Consider the following 16,445-nt stretch of genomic DNA (forward strand, 5'->3'; position numbering starts at 1 on the left):
ATTTTAAATTATATTTTTAATTTATCTTTCAAGATAAATACAACATTTTTTCCACGTTTCTAAGGTGAATTTTTTTTATACAGTTTTAAGTTTTTTTTTCTATTTAATATGCAAGTTTATATATATATATATATATATATATATATTATATATGGTTGTTTTCGTAAAAAAATAAAATTGGTATTGAATTGCTCTCTTTTTTTTATTGAATAAGTTTGTATTTTCTTTTTTGTTTCTTTAATTTAATTCTACTCTGTTTGTTTAATCTAATTCGACTTTTGAAACTTTTTTCCTTCCTTCATGTCATTTTTGTTTTTTTATTTAAATTAAAAGCTATTATTTAAGAGAGAAGAGAGCTCTACCAAGTGAAATACAATTAATTATAAAGACATCAACGAATGCTTAAATTTATGTTTTACATAAGCTTTGCACATACGTATATTTTTTTAGGTTTTTGAAGGAGAAAGTTTTGGTTTTTAAATTTAATACTAAATTTTTGAAAACTTTTTGAAAAGAGTGGCAAAGCTATAACTGAAGGAAATTAAAGTGTGCACTTCTCTTTTATAAGTAAGTAAGCTTTCATTTTGAAAACAACTTATGATACAATTTGCATTCAGCTTGAATAGAATTTGAAAATTTTGAAAAAAAATTTTTTCCATTACAATAGTAGCAGAATATAAAATGATAGAATCGGAAAGTTGCAAATGTGAATAAGACAATGATTACTAATTATTACTTTCTCTTATTCTGCTTAGGTTTTATTGGTTTTCGTTAGCATAATTGTTAAGCCTGCAAAGACCGTAAAAAGATCTAACCTTCCAAAAACATGCCTAGTTTCATACCAATAAAATCATAAAAGAAATCAAGATTAATTTTATAAAGAAAAACATATAACAAAGTTGTATTCGGCTGGCAGCGAATCTCGCATACTCATCTCCATTAATATCTTTGGCGCCCTTTTTTTGATTTATATACTTTATAGGGTCTTTAAAACTTCCTTTTGGGCGTTGCAAAATAGCAAAATGAGTATACCCCCCTTCCTTCAATGTTGAATGTAAAAAAAAATGGTTGTACTTGAGGATTTTGTTAAGCTTTGATAAATAAGTAAAAAAAAGGGATATATCTTTGAATTATTGATAAAAAGTTATAATAAAAACAGAAACTAATGCAATTTCTAATCTTCATATGAATTAATTGTTCACTTTTAGAGAAACTTGGGAATAACTTTTTTATCTTTTCATCATGACGTAAACTTTCCCTGAAATATGTTTCCTAGTTTACTTTCGAAAGCTTCATAAGCAAGATTCGTGCAGTTTGGCCATTGTGAAATTTTTACTTTATTTGTATTAGATCATTTCTACAGTATTTACTTAGTAGCTGTTTTCTAAAAGCAGCTAAATTTACTCCTGTTGTTATATTCTTTGATTTATAAAAGGCCAGAAAAGGGGGTGTGTGATAAGAAGAAGATATGGGACATTTTTCTTGTTAAATATTAGAAATTGACTTTGCAAACGAAGAAATTCTGCTAAATCTTAATTTTACCGAATTGTATATTATCCCATTCAAGTTCGGTACAATATTGAAATTTTTATCAATATTGTAGTCAATTGGATATCTCCCCACCATCGTCTAAAAACTGTTTTGTTCTCATTCATTCGCTACCTTCATATTTTAACATCGAGCAATCAAATAATGTTTCAAATATATTGTTCATCTAAAAGAGCAAACAAGATTTATTCTTGGGGGAATAATTTTGATGTGAATCAGCTTTAACAAGAACCTTTTTGATTATGCCTAAAATTGCATTTACGTTTTAAATTATTCTGGAAAATACATACTTGTAGAAAAGTGCAGCAGTTAACGATTTGTATGCCAAGTTTCAGCTTTTTATCTCATTTTTTTGCGACCGTAAGCGTTCCAACTAACAAGCTAGGTCACGTCACAACGAAACTACTGAGTAGGACTGGGGAAATAATACATCACGTTTAATGTAACGCAATTGCAATTGAAAAAATTTCTTCACCGACTTCGTAAAACTTCGTTAGACGAGCTTAACTTTATCTTTACCTTGTGTATTGGCATTTTATGAGAGCTTTATCCTTCACTTCTAGATTAATTGCAAGTATTGCTCTAAATTTCTTTTTTAATAATTATTTCAGGTTCATATTTAAAAAAAAAAATTTAAACGGTAGAAAATTTTATATATATGAGTATACTTACAAATTCTTCACCAATCGTAAAAGTTTCTTTTGATCGAGATAAATGTAAACCTTCTGATCGCCCTTGTACATGTTGCTAATAAATCGATATTTATATGTAACATAGATAATAAAGTTATAAACAACAAATTGTATTAATTTTCAATTTTTGTTTTTGGTTTCATATTTTTTTAACTATTGCAAGCCATTATCATAATTGTCAATCTTCACATTGCTATGTTAATACTTGCAAACATAAATAATCTCAATTGGTTGCGCCGAGTGAGTGTCGGAGGTTAACTGAAAAGGTTACAAATTGATTTGGAAGAATGCATATATATATATATATATATATATATATATATATTTTGTAAGACCTTAGTTATGCCTTTTTTTGGTTGAACGGTAAAAAATATCGGCATGGGTTTTCTTTATGTTAGATATTCGCCCATGCCATTTCCATTTAAAAAGTATTTTAAACTTAAATGGCTACCTTTCGATTTCTGATAATCCAAATATTTTTTCACTTTTCCACATAAACCTGCACCAATAATACGAATAATCTTGGCGAGTGATGGTGTCGAGAGTTCACGCTCAAATACAACCCCGAAGTAAAAAGTCCAATAGAGTTACGATCTTTGCGATCGCATGATGTTTGTGCTCAGCTCATATAGGCATTTTTTAAGATTACAAATTCATTGCACTTTTCTCTCAACAAATTAAATATTCCGCGAAATCTATGGCAAGTTGCGGCATTTTGTTAATACCATATACCATCGAAATCATCTAGTTCTTACCACAAGCAATCAGTTATCGTGCTTCTCTATCATTCTTCATTGAGGGTAACTGTAACGTCATTTTCATGTTCAAAAATGATATTTTCTGCCCACAAATTGGCAGTGATTTTGCAAAAGTCGTTGCGAACCATTAGATGTGCTTTCTTTGCACCAAACGGGGGCAATAATGTCCACTCATCTTCATCATTGCTTTCGTAATAAGTTCTAACAATTTCTGTACGCTGTACCATATTACATATATATCACTTTCAAAAGCATTCGTTTTTGGGCTAAAACACGTCGGCGTGCCAAGCTTCATCAAAATATCTCGAAAATTACGTTCTATAGATAAAACGCAGACAGACAAGACGGACAGACTTAAAATTATTTTTTCAATCGATTGATATGATAATAAGTGGCTATATCTCAGGTCCTGGTCTAGGTGTTGCGTACCTATGCGCGAAGTTAATATCTGCTTGCCAGTGGTGTATGGAATAAAACATTATAAATTTCTTGTGTGTTGTATTCCCTTCTATTCAAGACATTGTGCTCCCATTATATAATCGTATTATTAGTTTATGCATCGTTATTTATTGTTGCGCCTAATATTTTCTTCTTTCGAATGCCAAGCTTTTCTGAGCACATTTATTGAAATTACATGGTTAATTATGGCGTATGGCGTTAATTAGGTTTCATTTTCGAGACTCGACCTTTTTAGCTATATATTGTATGCACAAAAGGTGCGAGAAACGCTATCTCAAAATTGTCAAAATCGGCATACGCAGCCATTTTGCTTGCGTAGTGCGTTAAGATTGGTTGCTTAAAGCTGCATTTGTAAAAGAAAACAGCTGAGAATTGAGGATGAAATATATTCGAAACAAAATTGTTTACTTAAAAGCAGGTGAAATAAAACAAAATTTTAAAATTTGTGAAAAATAAGTATATAAATTCTTTTTTTTTACTTTTTACTCAAATTGTCTCAATTCGCCAAGCGTGTAATCAAGTGTGTATCATCTTGGTATATAAAGTTATAGTATTAAATTCATTTTTCAAATATATAAATGAAACTTTTTTTATTTTTCAAGGTCGATGACAAATTTTAATGGAAGATTCGAAAAGCAGATACGATCCAAGGATGAAGGGAAAATTGACAAACGCTTGTAAAGCCCTTCATAGTATCTGTGCCCACTATAAGGTGCAAAATCTTCATCGCCCGCCTCTAAATTTCTCAGCTCGTCAATTCCCTCTTCGTCCACAGTCAGCACCACTTGCTCCCTCGGCCCAACTCATTAGTTGCAATTTTTAATTTTTTTGTTTTTTTCTGCTAAAAGTTCTTAGTATTCCGGTCAATTTTATTTTGTCAAAAATTTTACAAAATTTTGTTTTTATTTATGCTCGTATGGTTTTTCTTATTGATTGTATCCTTGTGATCAAAAAAACTTGCCCATCATTTTCATATTAATTTTTTGAAACAAATTTCGAATGGCGAAAGCTATACATAACCCTGAACCAAATGGTTGTCAAGATACGCCTTTCTAATAAGAATTACTTAATTAAAAGATAAATAATTAACGCCCACATGTCGGAGACTTGCAATTCCAGTTTGTGCTAAAAGTAATAGTTTCTAGTTAATAAACTCCATAAATGAATAAAAAATTTATTGGTGGCACGGGAATATTAAACTAAGTGACAGCGATAACTTAATAATTCATCCAATTATTCGTTCAGGTTAACGATAACGATCGATAAGGATCGCAAGTTGGTGTAGAACTGCTGCAAATTAAAATAAATTTTGGTTAAAAGGTGAGCATTATTTTAAAAACGTACTATATCTGGAAAAATTGGCAAAACTTTTGCAACAAAAATTTAAAAAAAGGTAATTCTATTTTATAAGTTTCTCAACGAATTTTTCTTGTGTAAAAATAGCGATCAGCTGGTTTTTGTTTACATTTTACAGTTGCTTCTGTTTTCATTTTTTAAAAGTCGAATAGGAAAAGAAGTCAATATTGCTTTCATTGTTGTTCTACTGCTCTGTAGCTATTATAAGATGTACAAGGTTTAATATTAATGAATGGACAAAAGTGGATAAAAAATGATGAAGAAATTACATTATAATTACATTAAAAACAAATCAAAAATCAACTAGAAGGTAAAATAATTAAACAATGTTTAGAACATATTAAAGCATTTAGCCCGGTCGTTACCAATCGTCTCGTATACGTGGCACATCTGTTTCTTACCGAAGTTCTAAAGCTCTAAACGAAACTCGTATACCCAGTGAAAATATTTTTGTTTTATGTAATATATTTAAAACTAAGTATGCCGCCTATCTTTATTTTTATATACTAAAATAAATTTGGATATTGTAGGCAGTGGCGAGTTTCAACGCAAAAGCCAAACACGTACAATTTTTGACGCAGCACTGTCTTTAAACCAAGTATTTTCGCTGGAAATATTTGGGGAAGTCCTTAAAATTAAATTTCTTTGCCAAATTTTCCAAACGCTATTTGTGCGATTGCGTCACTTGTTATAAAGAGTATATTGAAAAAATCAAATGGGAAGTTAAAGACGACAAACCCATGCTGAAGTAAGAAAATGAATAATTCAATATCATAAAAAAATAAAATCGGTTCGTGGAAATCGAGGGATATCCACGTTAGTAAATCAAAGCCATCCAATATATAACAAAACGATACAAAACTGGAAAATCAAAAGTAGCCAGCAGCAAAATTTCTCCGTGAGCAATGAGCAATATATTCTACGGCAAGCTAAAAAGAATCCATTATTTATTATTATCCACATGTGCCGAATCTCGCAAAAATTGGCGAACGGAATTTAGGAAAAAAAATGTTGCTCACAAACAATAAGAAATATATTAAAAAAGAAGGACTTTAATGGCAGAAGAGCAAGGCATAGACCACTTATCAATAAAAGAAATCAAAAAACAAGGGTTCACATGAGAATATCAATCAAAAAATTTCTTATTCTGGAAGAACGTGCTGTTTGCTAACTAAAGCAAGTTGAATCTGTTTGGCTCAGATGACAGATGGCGTCTGTATGGCGTCTGGGTCTAGTGTATTGCATTTTGTTAGGGCCATTTTAGCAGAACGTGTACCCTAACATTTTGAAAGAAAGTTTGCCCCTCCGCAAGGAAAGTTAGGTCTTGGGGTAGGTTTTTATTTTTACTAAGACAATGATCCTAAGCGTAACACTTATAATGTGCACTTCTGGTTTTTATATAATTGCCCGCACCAACCTAGAGTCTAAGTATAAACTCGGTTGAGAACTTGCGCAGTTATCTCGCTTTGGAAATTCGCAACACGCTTTAACTTTTAGTGATAAAAAATGAAGGCATGCGTACCAAATATTAATATTTAAGAAAAACACTTAATTTAAATGTAGTGTACGAGTTTGGCTTTGACGTTCGAATGAGTTGTATTTTATCAGGTGTTTTTCTATGCATTTTGGCCAGCGATTTCTACAGGTAAAAATGATAAAGAAATGGGAAATTGTAAAACTAGTGTACATAGCGGTTGAACTCCATGGTTTTTACCTTTCTTTGCATCTAATAACTATTCAATATCTATTCAATACTAAAGGTTCGACTATAGGCTATTATGTAATATATTTTCGCTTTACAAGAAGCTGAATGGAATTCAAAATTTAATTTTCAATGTTTTTTTTTGCAAATATTTGTAGAATAAACTATAAAAACGTATAACAATTTCTTTTTAAAACCGTTAATTTTTTGATGTAATAAGGAAGATTAATAAATTACTTCAGCTGTACCCGTTTCGCTTGGAGCTACTTTGTGTATTTGTTCTTGTTCAAAAAAACATTTATTTTAATTTTTTAGAATGCACTAAATACACATATACAGGTCAAACTCATTTCAATTGATGTCACATAATTCAAAAAAAAAGAGGAACCCTAGTAGCGAACGGATTAAATCAAAATGCCATATTCTACTTGAAGCTTGCCAGTAACTTGGCGTGGAGATCATATTTCCATAAAATGCTTATGTAACTTAAAATAATATTACGTCGAATTTCCATCGAGATATAACATACAATACTGTGCTGTTTTCTATTGTTTCTATGGTTATTATAATTGCGGGCCATCAATGCTTATATCAAAATTCTGCTTGAGGAATTGCGCCGTTAATGTGTATTTTCCGTAGAGTGTTCAATGGTTCTAGAAATACTGGAGATTTGCATAATTGAACTCGGGAAGTTGAAAATCGGCACAAATGTTCCTTAATCTAGGTCGAAAATGGCTGTGATCTCCTCATATACATACTAAACAATAGATGAGAAGTACAAAAAACAACCTCGACAAAATCAACAGTTTTTTCTTATTTTTGTCTATAAGTATCGTTCTGGTAAAGATATGTTACGCGCTTACGATAAAAATTGATCCAGAATAGTCATTTGACATAAAAGTTTGCTGTGGTAAATTTGGGGCCTTCATAAAAATTTGCTTCTCGGACTTCCTTCTCTCTAAGGGTAAAATCATATATTTGATGCTGACTCATTAAAATCAGTGAAAAATACTGAGTTCTTTGGCAAACGAAAGGTAAGTGCATTTTATGTAACCGACATGTCCTCACGTTTTTGAATCGTGCACATGTTAAGCTTTAGCAAAAGTTATTTTTGTTTTTCCTAATTTTAAAAATTATTTAATCTTTATTAGAATTTCATCTTTTAATTTTATTGAGCGCATTATTGTCACATAATTGAATGACGGCCTTGCTTTATTAAAGCATTTGTCATTTATTTACTCATTTCAACATTTTCATTTTCCAGTCGAATAGTGTTTTTTACTGCCCAGACAATCTCTTTTTCTTATTCTGTTCTGCCTATTTTTGTTGGGTTCCTCATGCTAGGGCAAAGAGACTGTTTTTCATGAGAAATGACGTTTCTATGCGAAAATCAATCAGCACTTTTGCCTATAGCAAGCTGGAAGCTACTGACAATATTTTATGCATCATCATGAAAGAATCATCGGTGAATGTCTTTTCTAGAAACTTAACTGTATCTAAAGTGAAAGAGTAAAGATGAAACTTAGCGCATATATTTTAAAATGGGCATTACTTGCCAAAACCACGCCTGCAACAGATCCGGCAAAAGGCTTTACCTTTTAACGATACGTGAGGTCGTGCGGCTCTAAAATCAATTTTTACAGAACTTCTTACAGGGAAAAAGCAAACAGAGGAAAGGATTGAATTAAATCGATTCAAACATACGTTCTGCTAGGTCGGGCCTTTATAAATTTTGTGGGGGAACCTTGCCGCTGTACTTCTTTTAATATTCACCTGGTCCCGTTATGATTAGGATATATTGTTTGTATGTTTTATTGCACCTTTTAAGTGATCACGCGGGTAATTTATAAACCAAGCTAATGAGATTCTAATGAGTTTAATAACGATGAAAGAGTTATGCCGACGGAATTACTTTTATGATTTTCAAATTCTGATCATATTTATACGCTAATTGGCAACGCTTTTTTCAGAAAACGATTTCTGAAAATCGACTAACATTGGCTTCTTGGGACTATGAACGAACTATTCATTGTCATACAAAATTTGTAGTTTTTTTTTTTTGAAAAATTCTTTCAAATATTTAATTGCACGTATCGTGATACAAAAGATTTCCGCATGCTACCAGTATCTTCGGAAGAGACCGTAAAAATCCGCAAAATCTAGTTTCAAATAATCCCTTAAACGTACTATAAATATAAAATTTCTGCCAAACAAATTTTGTCTATAGGCTCAAGGTTTAAATAAGTTTTGCTATCATAATCATTGAAATCGTCTTCTGTTCAATACGGCTTGGAAACTAACCCTTATTTAGTTTCATTGTAAATTGTGTGAATTTTTAGGTAAAGTGAGTTGAACGTCAATGGTATCAGTGTCTATTGCCGGTTTTGCTTGTTCAGCTTTGTAGTAGCTGTTGAAGGAGATTTTTTTGTTCAAACTTAACATCTGGCCATAGCTTTGAGTCTCTGTCAGTTGTTATATTCAGTTATGATTGATCAATGATTTCTTGATATTTCATTGTTGTAAATTTCGAACTTGGGCTATATCTGTGATGATAAGTAATCTACTTACGTTTTGTCTCTTTGAAGATGAAAACATTTACTTTTTATATTTCATTTTCAAAAAAAAAAAAATTTAATATAAAAAATATTTTAAATGTAAACTTTGACATGCATATATTTATATTTCGTTTGATCGCGCAATCAACTCAAGTCTACAATAAAAAATATGCAAGTACTATAAAACAAGTGATCATTCATTATGATTATTATCAAGAAAGGGATTGTATTGCTTTGTAAAGTAAATGTGTAAGACTTCAGCCTTCGCGCTTCCGCTCCTACCGATTTGGCCAGTTTTCAATACCAACGTGCGAGCAGAAACTTCCAATGTTCTTACAAAATTTGAAGCCGATATCTTCATTTATACGACCAGGAGAGTGCCAACAACACACCGCACGCAGACAGACAGACGGACAGATATGGCTAAATCAACGCTGATTTTCACGCTGATCAAGAATATGTATACCTTATGGGGTCTCTGAAGCTACGTTTTTTGGGCTTCACATATATTATGAGCAAAAAAGAAAATGACTATACCTCTATGTTACAGTGGTAGGTATTAAAAGAAATAACGTTTAATTTTTGTTTTATTTCATTTTTACAATTTTCAAACGTATATATCACACATGGAATGTATTATACGGAATACTGTGTTTGCATCGTAGTTGCACGTCAGAAAAACCGTGCAAGAAAGACGTTTCGAAAGAAAGGTGAAAAATTGATTTTATGCCATTAACAAGCGCTAAAATATGAAGGTCTATTAAAAAATGTTACTGAAAATTTTTATAAAGAAAGACATTTAATTATTATACTTAAAATAAAATATTTTAGCTCAAGAAGTAAGAGTATTTACGGAGTGGTCCCGAAATGACTTTGGCAAGATGAAAACTTTCCGAAAGTGCAGCGATATTCAGTCAACTTAAAAACACATGCCTTTAGGTGTTACCGTGAAAGTTTAATCCCACGGTGACCGATCGCGCACGGAATATTTTACGCGAGCTAATTGACCCTCAAGTGTAGATGGAAATCGTATAAATGGGCAAATCTGCCTATCTGGCGGGAGCGAAGCCAGCATTTCTTTGGGTTGCGATGCAACTCCAACCTGGAAAAAGATCTTCCCGTGGCTTGGGCACACCGCTGCCGTAACTTAAAGACGATATCGTTGAGGCTGTTTGTTTTTTGCATCATAGAAGTCTTAAATTGAATTTAATTACGGGTTGCTATTATCAACTTTTACATAGTCTCATCTTATGTGACGAGGGAAAGCGACAATATTCCAATGTGCCCGAAAAAGTAATGCCGGATATTGATCTGTTGTCCTAATCTGCTGTACAAAGGTTAGACAACGTGAGGGTGGTTTCGTGATACCTTCCCATTAAAAGGATCTTGTACAACGCAACATGGTACATGTGGCCACAACGTATAGTTTCTGGTATTTTATAACAAAGGCAAAGAGCAAGAATTGCACTTAACGAAATAGCGTAGGATATCTAATAATTCGCCTTACTTGGCCAAAACATTTGAGTTTTTTTGTTCTTTGTTCTAATTGTTTAGGTTAGAGCTTTTTTTATTTTGATCGATTTTCGCATCTAACATATATATTATATTTATTTATGAGAGCGATCCAACTTTTAATTTTAGGTTATGTTTAGGTAAAGACCGCATTTGTGAATTCCGTGAATTCGTGTCCATAGTTAAGGTAACGGAAGGGTAGTCGCAAGGTGTTTCTGTTGCATATGCCTTTACGCAGAAACATTCGCATTTACAAAGTCCCGCCTGTACTGGGCATAAAAATCAGGCCCAAATCTAATACTATCAGATTTAATTCCTAATTTGATATGTGATAAGAAACATACAACTTTTAGCTTGCAATCGATTCGCGAATCTCTTTTATATGCTTAAATCTTCAATTCGGTATTTAAATGAAGAAAAAATTGTAAAAATTTTGTGGATACAATCTAATGCAATGTATGCATATTATTGACCATGCACCAATGAAGATTGCTATTCATTCTCGACTCAATCAAATATAAAAATCAGCTTAGTACTTTCTTCATATCGAAAATCCCCTATAAAATAATAATAAAAAAAAAAAACTTCATTATCGTACAAAAATTTTCATATTTCTTCAGTTTTCTGCTTGATTTTCCACTGTTTCTTTGATTTGAGTAAGATTACATTTCTTCTCCTTACCCCCGATTTGAAATGAGAGTTTTCTTAAAACTTTATTTACGTTTTGTAAACTGATGTATGTGGCCTAGTCTCTTCCTCGCCAACGCAACCATTGTTTGTAACAGGTGGTAAGTTGCAGCTTTTGTGCTCATTTGCTAGACTAGAATTAGAACGTGACAATTCCGAATACGGAACACCTGGTGCGTCTTCGCAGATTAAATTTAATGATTTGATTTCATTCAGCACACCACCACAACTTTTATATTTTGGATTGCAATTCCCGTCTTGCTTTGCTCTGTTCTCCAGATAAGATGTGGACAAATTAGTTCCGACTTTTTGCAGATTACAAATTTGACAGCGTAATTTTTCAATCACTTCGTGTTGTTTGCGTTTAATGTCGCCTAAATTTCGATTACCGTGTTGAAGGCGTGGCATCTCCTCTCTTTCATCCTCGCTCAGAAATTCGAAATCGTTAAATGTAACGCGTGCGAGCTCGCGTATTAGTGAATTACGCTCTCCTGGTGTTGCTTGCAATAATTGACGCAGCCGGAATTGCACACGAGCATATTGCGAGGTTAGTTGCAGAAAGGCCGTTTGCAATTGGTCATATTCGCGTTCAAGATTTTTCACATAAATTGCATGTTTTAGGGTTGCTACCGTTTTCCAAGTTTGCAAAGGAAATATTTTGTTCGTCTTCGGATTGTTGTGCTTAAATACATGGCTTTTAGAGAAAGGCATTTCATGTAGATTCTTGCAGAATTGTTGAAATCGACTAAATAAGCGGGATAGCGACCAATTATGAAATATATTAGAGTTTTACTGAAAAGTCTTATATCAAATTTTTTACAAGCGTAAGTATTTTTTCAAAGAATAGTTGATTAGGAAAATGACGTTTAAAAAAATTTATTGAAACAATGAATGAAATGATGTCTTTGCTTTTTCTAATGACAAAGTAGTTGCTCTCGATGAGTTAATGTTTATGCAATTTTTAAATTAAAAGCAAATAAAAGCATTATAGTCGACTGTGGCCGACTGTTGAATGCCCAACACTATTTTGTTTAATACAACTATTCATAATGGTCTAAAAAATAAAATTCGACCCCTGGATCAAAACACGTTGGCGTAACAAATTTCATCGGAATATCTCAAAAGTTGCGGTTGAACATATAAATAACAGAGGTATACGCGGGTAAACAGACAGACATGTTTTGATCGATTCAGAAAATGATTCTTTATCGATCGCTATGATAAAAGCAGGCTCTATCTCAAGTCCTTTTGGAAATTACATATACATGCCAATAAACCTAAGATATGCGGTACCATAACTGATGTAGGGTATAAAAATGTTTATTTAGTGTCTCTAGTCTTTTCATACTGACCGGGATTATCATGATTCTTATTATTTATTATTATTCTGGTTCCGATACTTTTATTATTTCCCACGCTTTGCTTCTTCTGCTTCATAGCTTTAGCTCTCTTCCCCCATTCCCCATTTTCTGTAATCGCATATTTGCAACATTATCCAGCACTTACATATATATAATAGTATATTCAGAGTTTAGGTAATTTTTTTCCAAATTTATGTTATTACGGCATATTGTTGTTGTTATTGTTCCCGGTTATGGTTAAAATGACATTTAGGAAAAGTGTCAATTTGTGTGTCGTTTGAAAAAAAAAGTGGAGCACAGAAGAGCTTTTAATGGAAATCGTAAACTAGGATAACACATATGGGAAATTTTGAGTCGTTAGTGACGACACAAGTTGAAATGAAACATCGTTATAAGGGCACATTAAGAGAAAACTGAGAAAATGAAGAGAATGTATGCTTTACTACTCGTTTAACATTTAATAAACCGGGTTGAAATAGTTTTTTCCTTTTTTTTTGTTAACAGTCAGATCGAGATTTATATCGATGTGACATTTAGCGATAAGAGTGCATTCGATTAATACCTGATCAATTTAGGTAATGTACGCAGGTTTACACATGACACTTGTTGATGACTATTGCCCATAATAACACATTGCATTGGTGCGTAACATATCTTACCCAAATCCGCTGTTCGAATCGGTACATGTGGTACATATATCCAATTTAATATTTTTATTTCTGCCCATGTCGTAATCGTAAAAGTATATATATATATATATATATCTTACATATAACAGTGGTCTTTTCCGAAGGCTCACATGTAATGTTCCCGACATGTGCCGCCTGGGTACGGAAACTAACATAAGTACATGATAAATTTTAAGTTAAAATTAGCTAAAACTTGTTCGAATTGATAAATAAAATCGATTATTTTAAAGTATTTTTTAATCATAGCAACAAAAGCTGAAAACATGCTGATAAGTAGAATTATTATTATTATTACTATTAATTTAACCAGATACATAAATGTTAGGATTAAACTCTTAAAGCACTAGCATTTAAGGCTTTGTTGGAAACTTTACCGTACTTGAGTTTTGGATCCACGACCATGGAGCTGTTAGCCGAGATCCTTTGCCTACTCGGCTACTCAGAGGGATAACCAGTAATAAACGAGCTTTATTTGCAATTTTCGAGTATTCTCTTGTTTTGCAAAACTCTAGAAGGGGAAATGAAAAAAAAAAAGAAACAAATTTATATATTAAACTCGTTTTAAAAAACGGGTATCGAATTATCAAGATTTGTTTTAGAATACTGTGAAAGCTTTCTCCGATCCCTTTATTCAATTCCCTGTTTCTTTTTCTCTCTTAATGCATTATGTTGGAAGTATGGCAAAATTTTAAATAAATTCAGTTATATATGAACATTTCAAGCATTAGGGTTACAAATTATTGGTAACAAGCAGAAATGGTTTGTTAAGATGTTTCACACGCGTGTGCTAAGCTTACGGATTTACTTGTTCAGCCCTTTCGACCTTTTGTCGTATTTTTACGTCGTACGTAAAGATGTAAATGCCTTCGACTGGTTCACAATAAAGGCAATACCTCCCTGTGGTCCTAATGATGATGATGATGATGATGATGATGATGATGATGATGAAAAGAATAACATTAACAATATATAGGCTTGTTCTTGGAATGTTTCATTGCTAATATGTAGACATAGACTTACAGGTTTTAAGTATACTCAATATATTTACTTTTTTTTTGACAATTTGATAGGTTTGCTTTAGCAGAAAAGAAAAGAAAAAGAAAAGAATTTTAGTAACCTTCAGTTGCCTCTTCGATTTTTCTCTCGCTATTAAAATATTCGCAAAGATTTATGACCATCGAAAACAATTGTTGCAATTATTTTCAATGTTTACAATTTTAGGAGGGTAACGTTATTATGCTTCGCTTGCCTCAAAAATGTTCATTATAATGCATTCAATGTGAAAATCGTCTCTCTTCCTCCCTTTTGAGAGAGCCGATGCTTGAAAAGAAATATTTTAAGAAATAGAGTAATCATTTGTTACAAAATAAACTAAGAGAGCGTACAATAGTTAAGGAAAGCTTTTTTTGTTTTCGTAAAGAGAAAACAAGCTTTACGAAGAAGTATTGAAAGCGGTATTTCATTAAATCAAAATTAATTAGCTTAACAAGACTGGGTAAATAGTGTATAATAATTATAAACAAACAAAAGAAAAAAAAAAAAAAAAAAAAGGAATGGAAGAAGGCTGATTGCGAGCAGAACATCGATGAATGTGTTTTGCTTAACTGAGATAATTTCATTTTTTTTTAAAAACAGAATAGCCCATAATTTTCTTAATATTTTTCAGTTTAATATATTTAATAGATTGTTTCTTGCAATCGAATTGGCACAACCTTCTCGAAAGACTAAGTTTTATGACAGTCTCCTGCAATTATAATAGTTGGCCTCTTAGACAAGACAATGTGGATATTTGGGCTTGCATTGTCTGTCTATCAATTTCATCTAATCTCTCATACTAACGATGGCTTATATTCTTAGAATGCGAATAAAATATTGAAAATAATGAAAACTTTGCTTGACTGATTGTAAAACGAATTTCAAAAAATCAAAAAAGCATATCGATTTTTTTCGATCTCTTTAAATTATTGAAATATGGTTAAATAAATTTGTGTTTTAAAGACGGGCTTCTAAAAGCTTTTTACAAATGCCTTAATATTCTCTTAATAATTTTAATATTGTATTCTCCACAGTGTCTCTCTTTCTTTTCTAATTCATTTCATATCGTTTTCTCATTATTTTTGCTCTCTTTGAAAATTTCATAGTAAACGTATTCCAAATAAATGAAACACAATAACAGTGCACTCCTAGAAATGTAAGCATTGCTGCTAATCACAGCAATTGTTTTGAATTCTAAACCATGGAAGAATTTTTAATTTTTTTATTTAGCAATCACTACTTATCATTCTAAAGCAGAAAATCAAATAGCTAGTGCGTTATTTTAAACACAAATTTAATAAAATTGCAGGAAAGGCTTTTGATGTATTCCAGATTAAATGAAAAACTTTTTATTAACATATTTCTATATATATATATATATATATATATATGTTTTATGTATATGCATATACATATGTTTCGTGTCTAGGTCTACGCACTGGTAATGAAACGTTATAGAAAATAAAAAAAAAAAAATAAAAAAAACTTATAATGTTTACGTTGCTTTTCCCGTCGTTATTATCATCATTGTCATCATCATTATCATCATCATCATCATCATCACCATTATAAGTTATTGCCCTTGTTGTTGGCCAAATAGAAGAATAAATTTGAAAGCCGTATGCGTCTCTCTCTTCGTGCAACACGAAGGTGCGGCAGGAGGTCGCTAGTGCTCTATATCCATAAAAACGAATGAATGAAATTGTTGCCTTCGCCTTTTTGGCCGTTCTGTTCTGTATATTCTGTATGTGTTCTATGTTCAATTTTGCTACTGCTCTATGTTGGAAGTATTGCAAAAATTTTCAACAAATTCAGTTGCACATGAACATTTCGAGCGTTAAGGTCACAAATTCCTGATACTGAACCCTAGAAATTGGTATCTAGTGGGATTTTTCGCACGCGAGTGTTAACCTCTCGGGCGAAAGCGTTAACGTTAAAAATTTAATTAAATGTGGATGAAATTCTGTTACGAAATAAAGATGTAAGTTTTTACACTTTCATCGACAGCAGTATATTTTAAAATAATGAAAAAGAAAAAAACATCAAACATATCGCTATGATGAGTGCTTTTTAAGAAAAGAGGTGTGTTCT

This window comes from Glossina fuscipes, unplaced genomic scaffold, assembly GCF_014805625.2.
Source record: "Glossina fuscipes isolate IAEA_lab_2018 unplaced genomic scaffold, Yale_Gfus_2 61, whole genome shotgun sequence".
Lineage (NCBI taxonomy): Eukaryota > Metazoa > Arthropoda > Insecta > Diptera > Glossinidae > Glossina > Glossina fuscipes.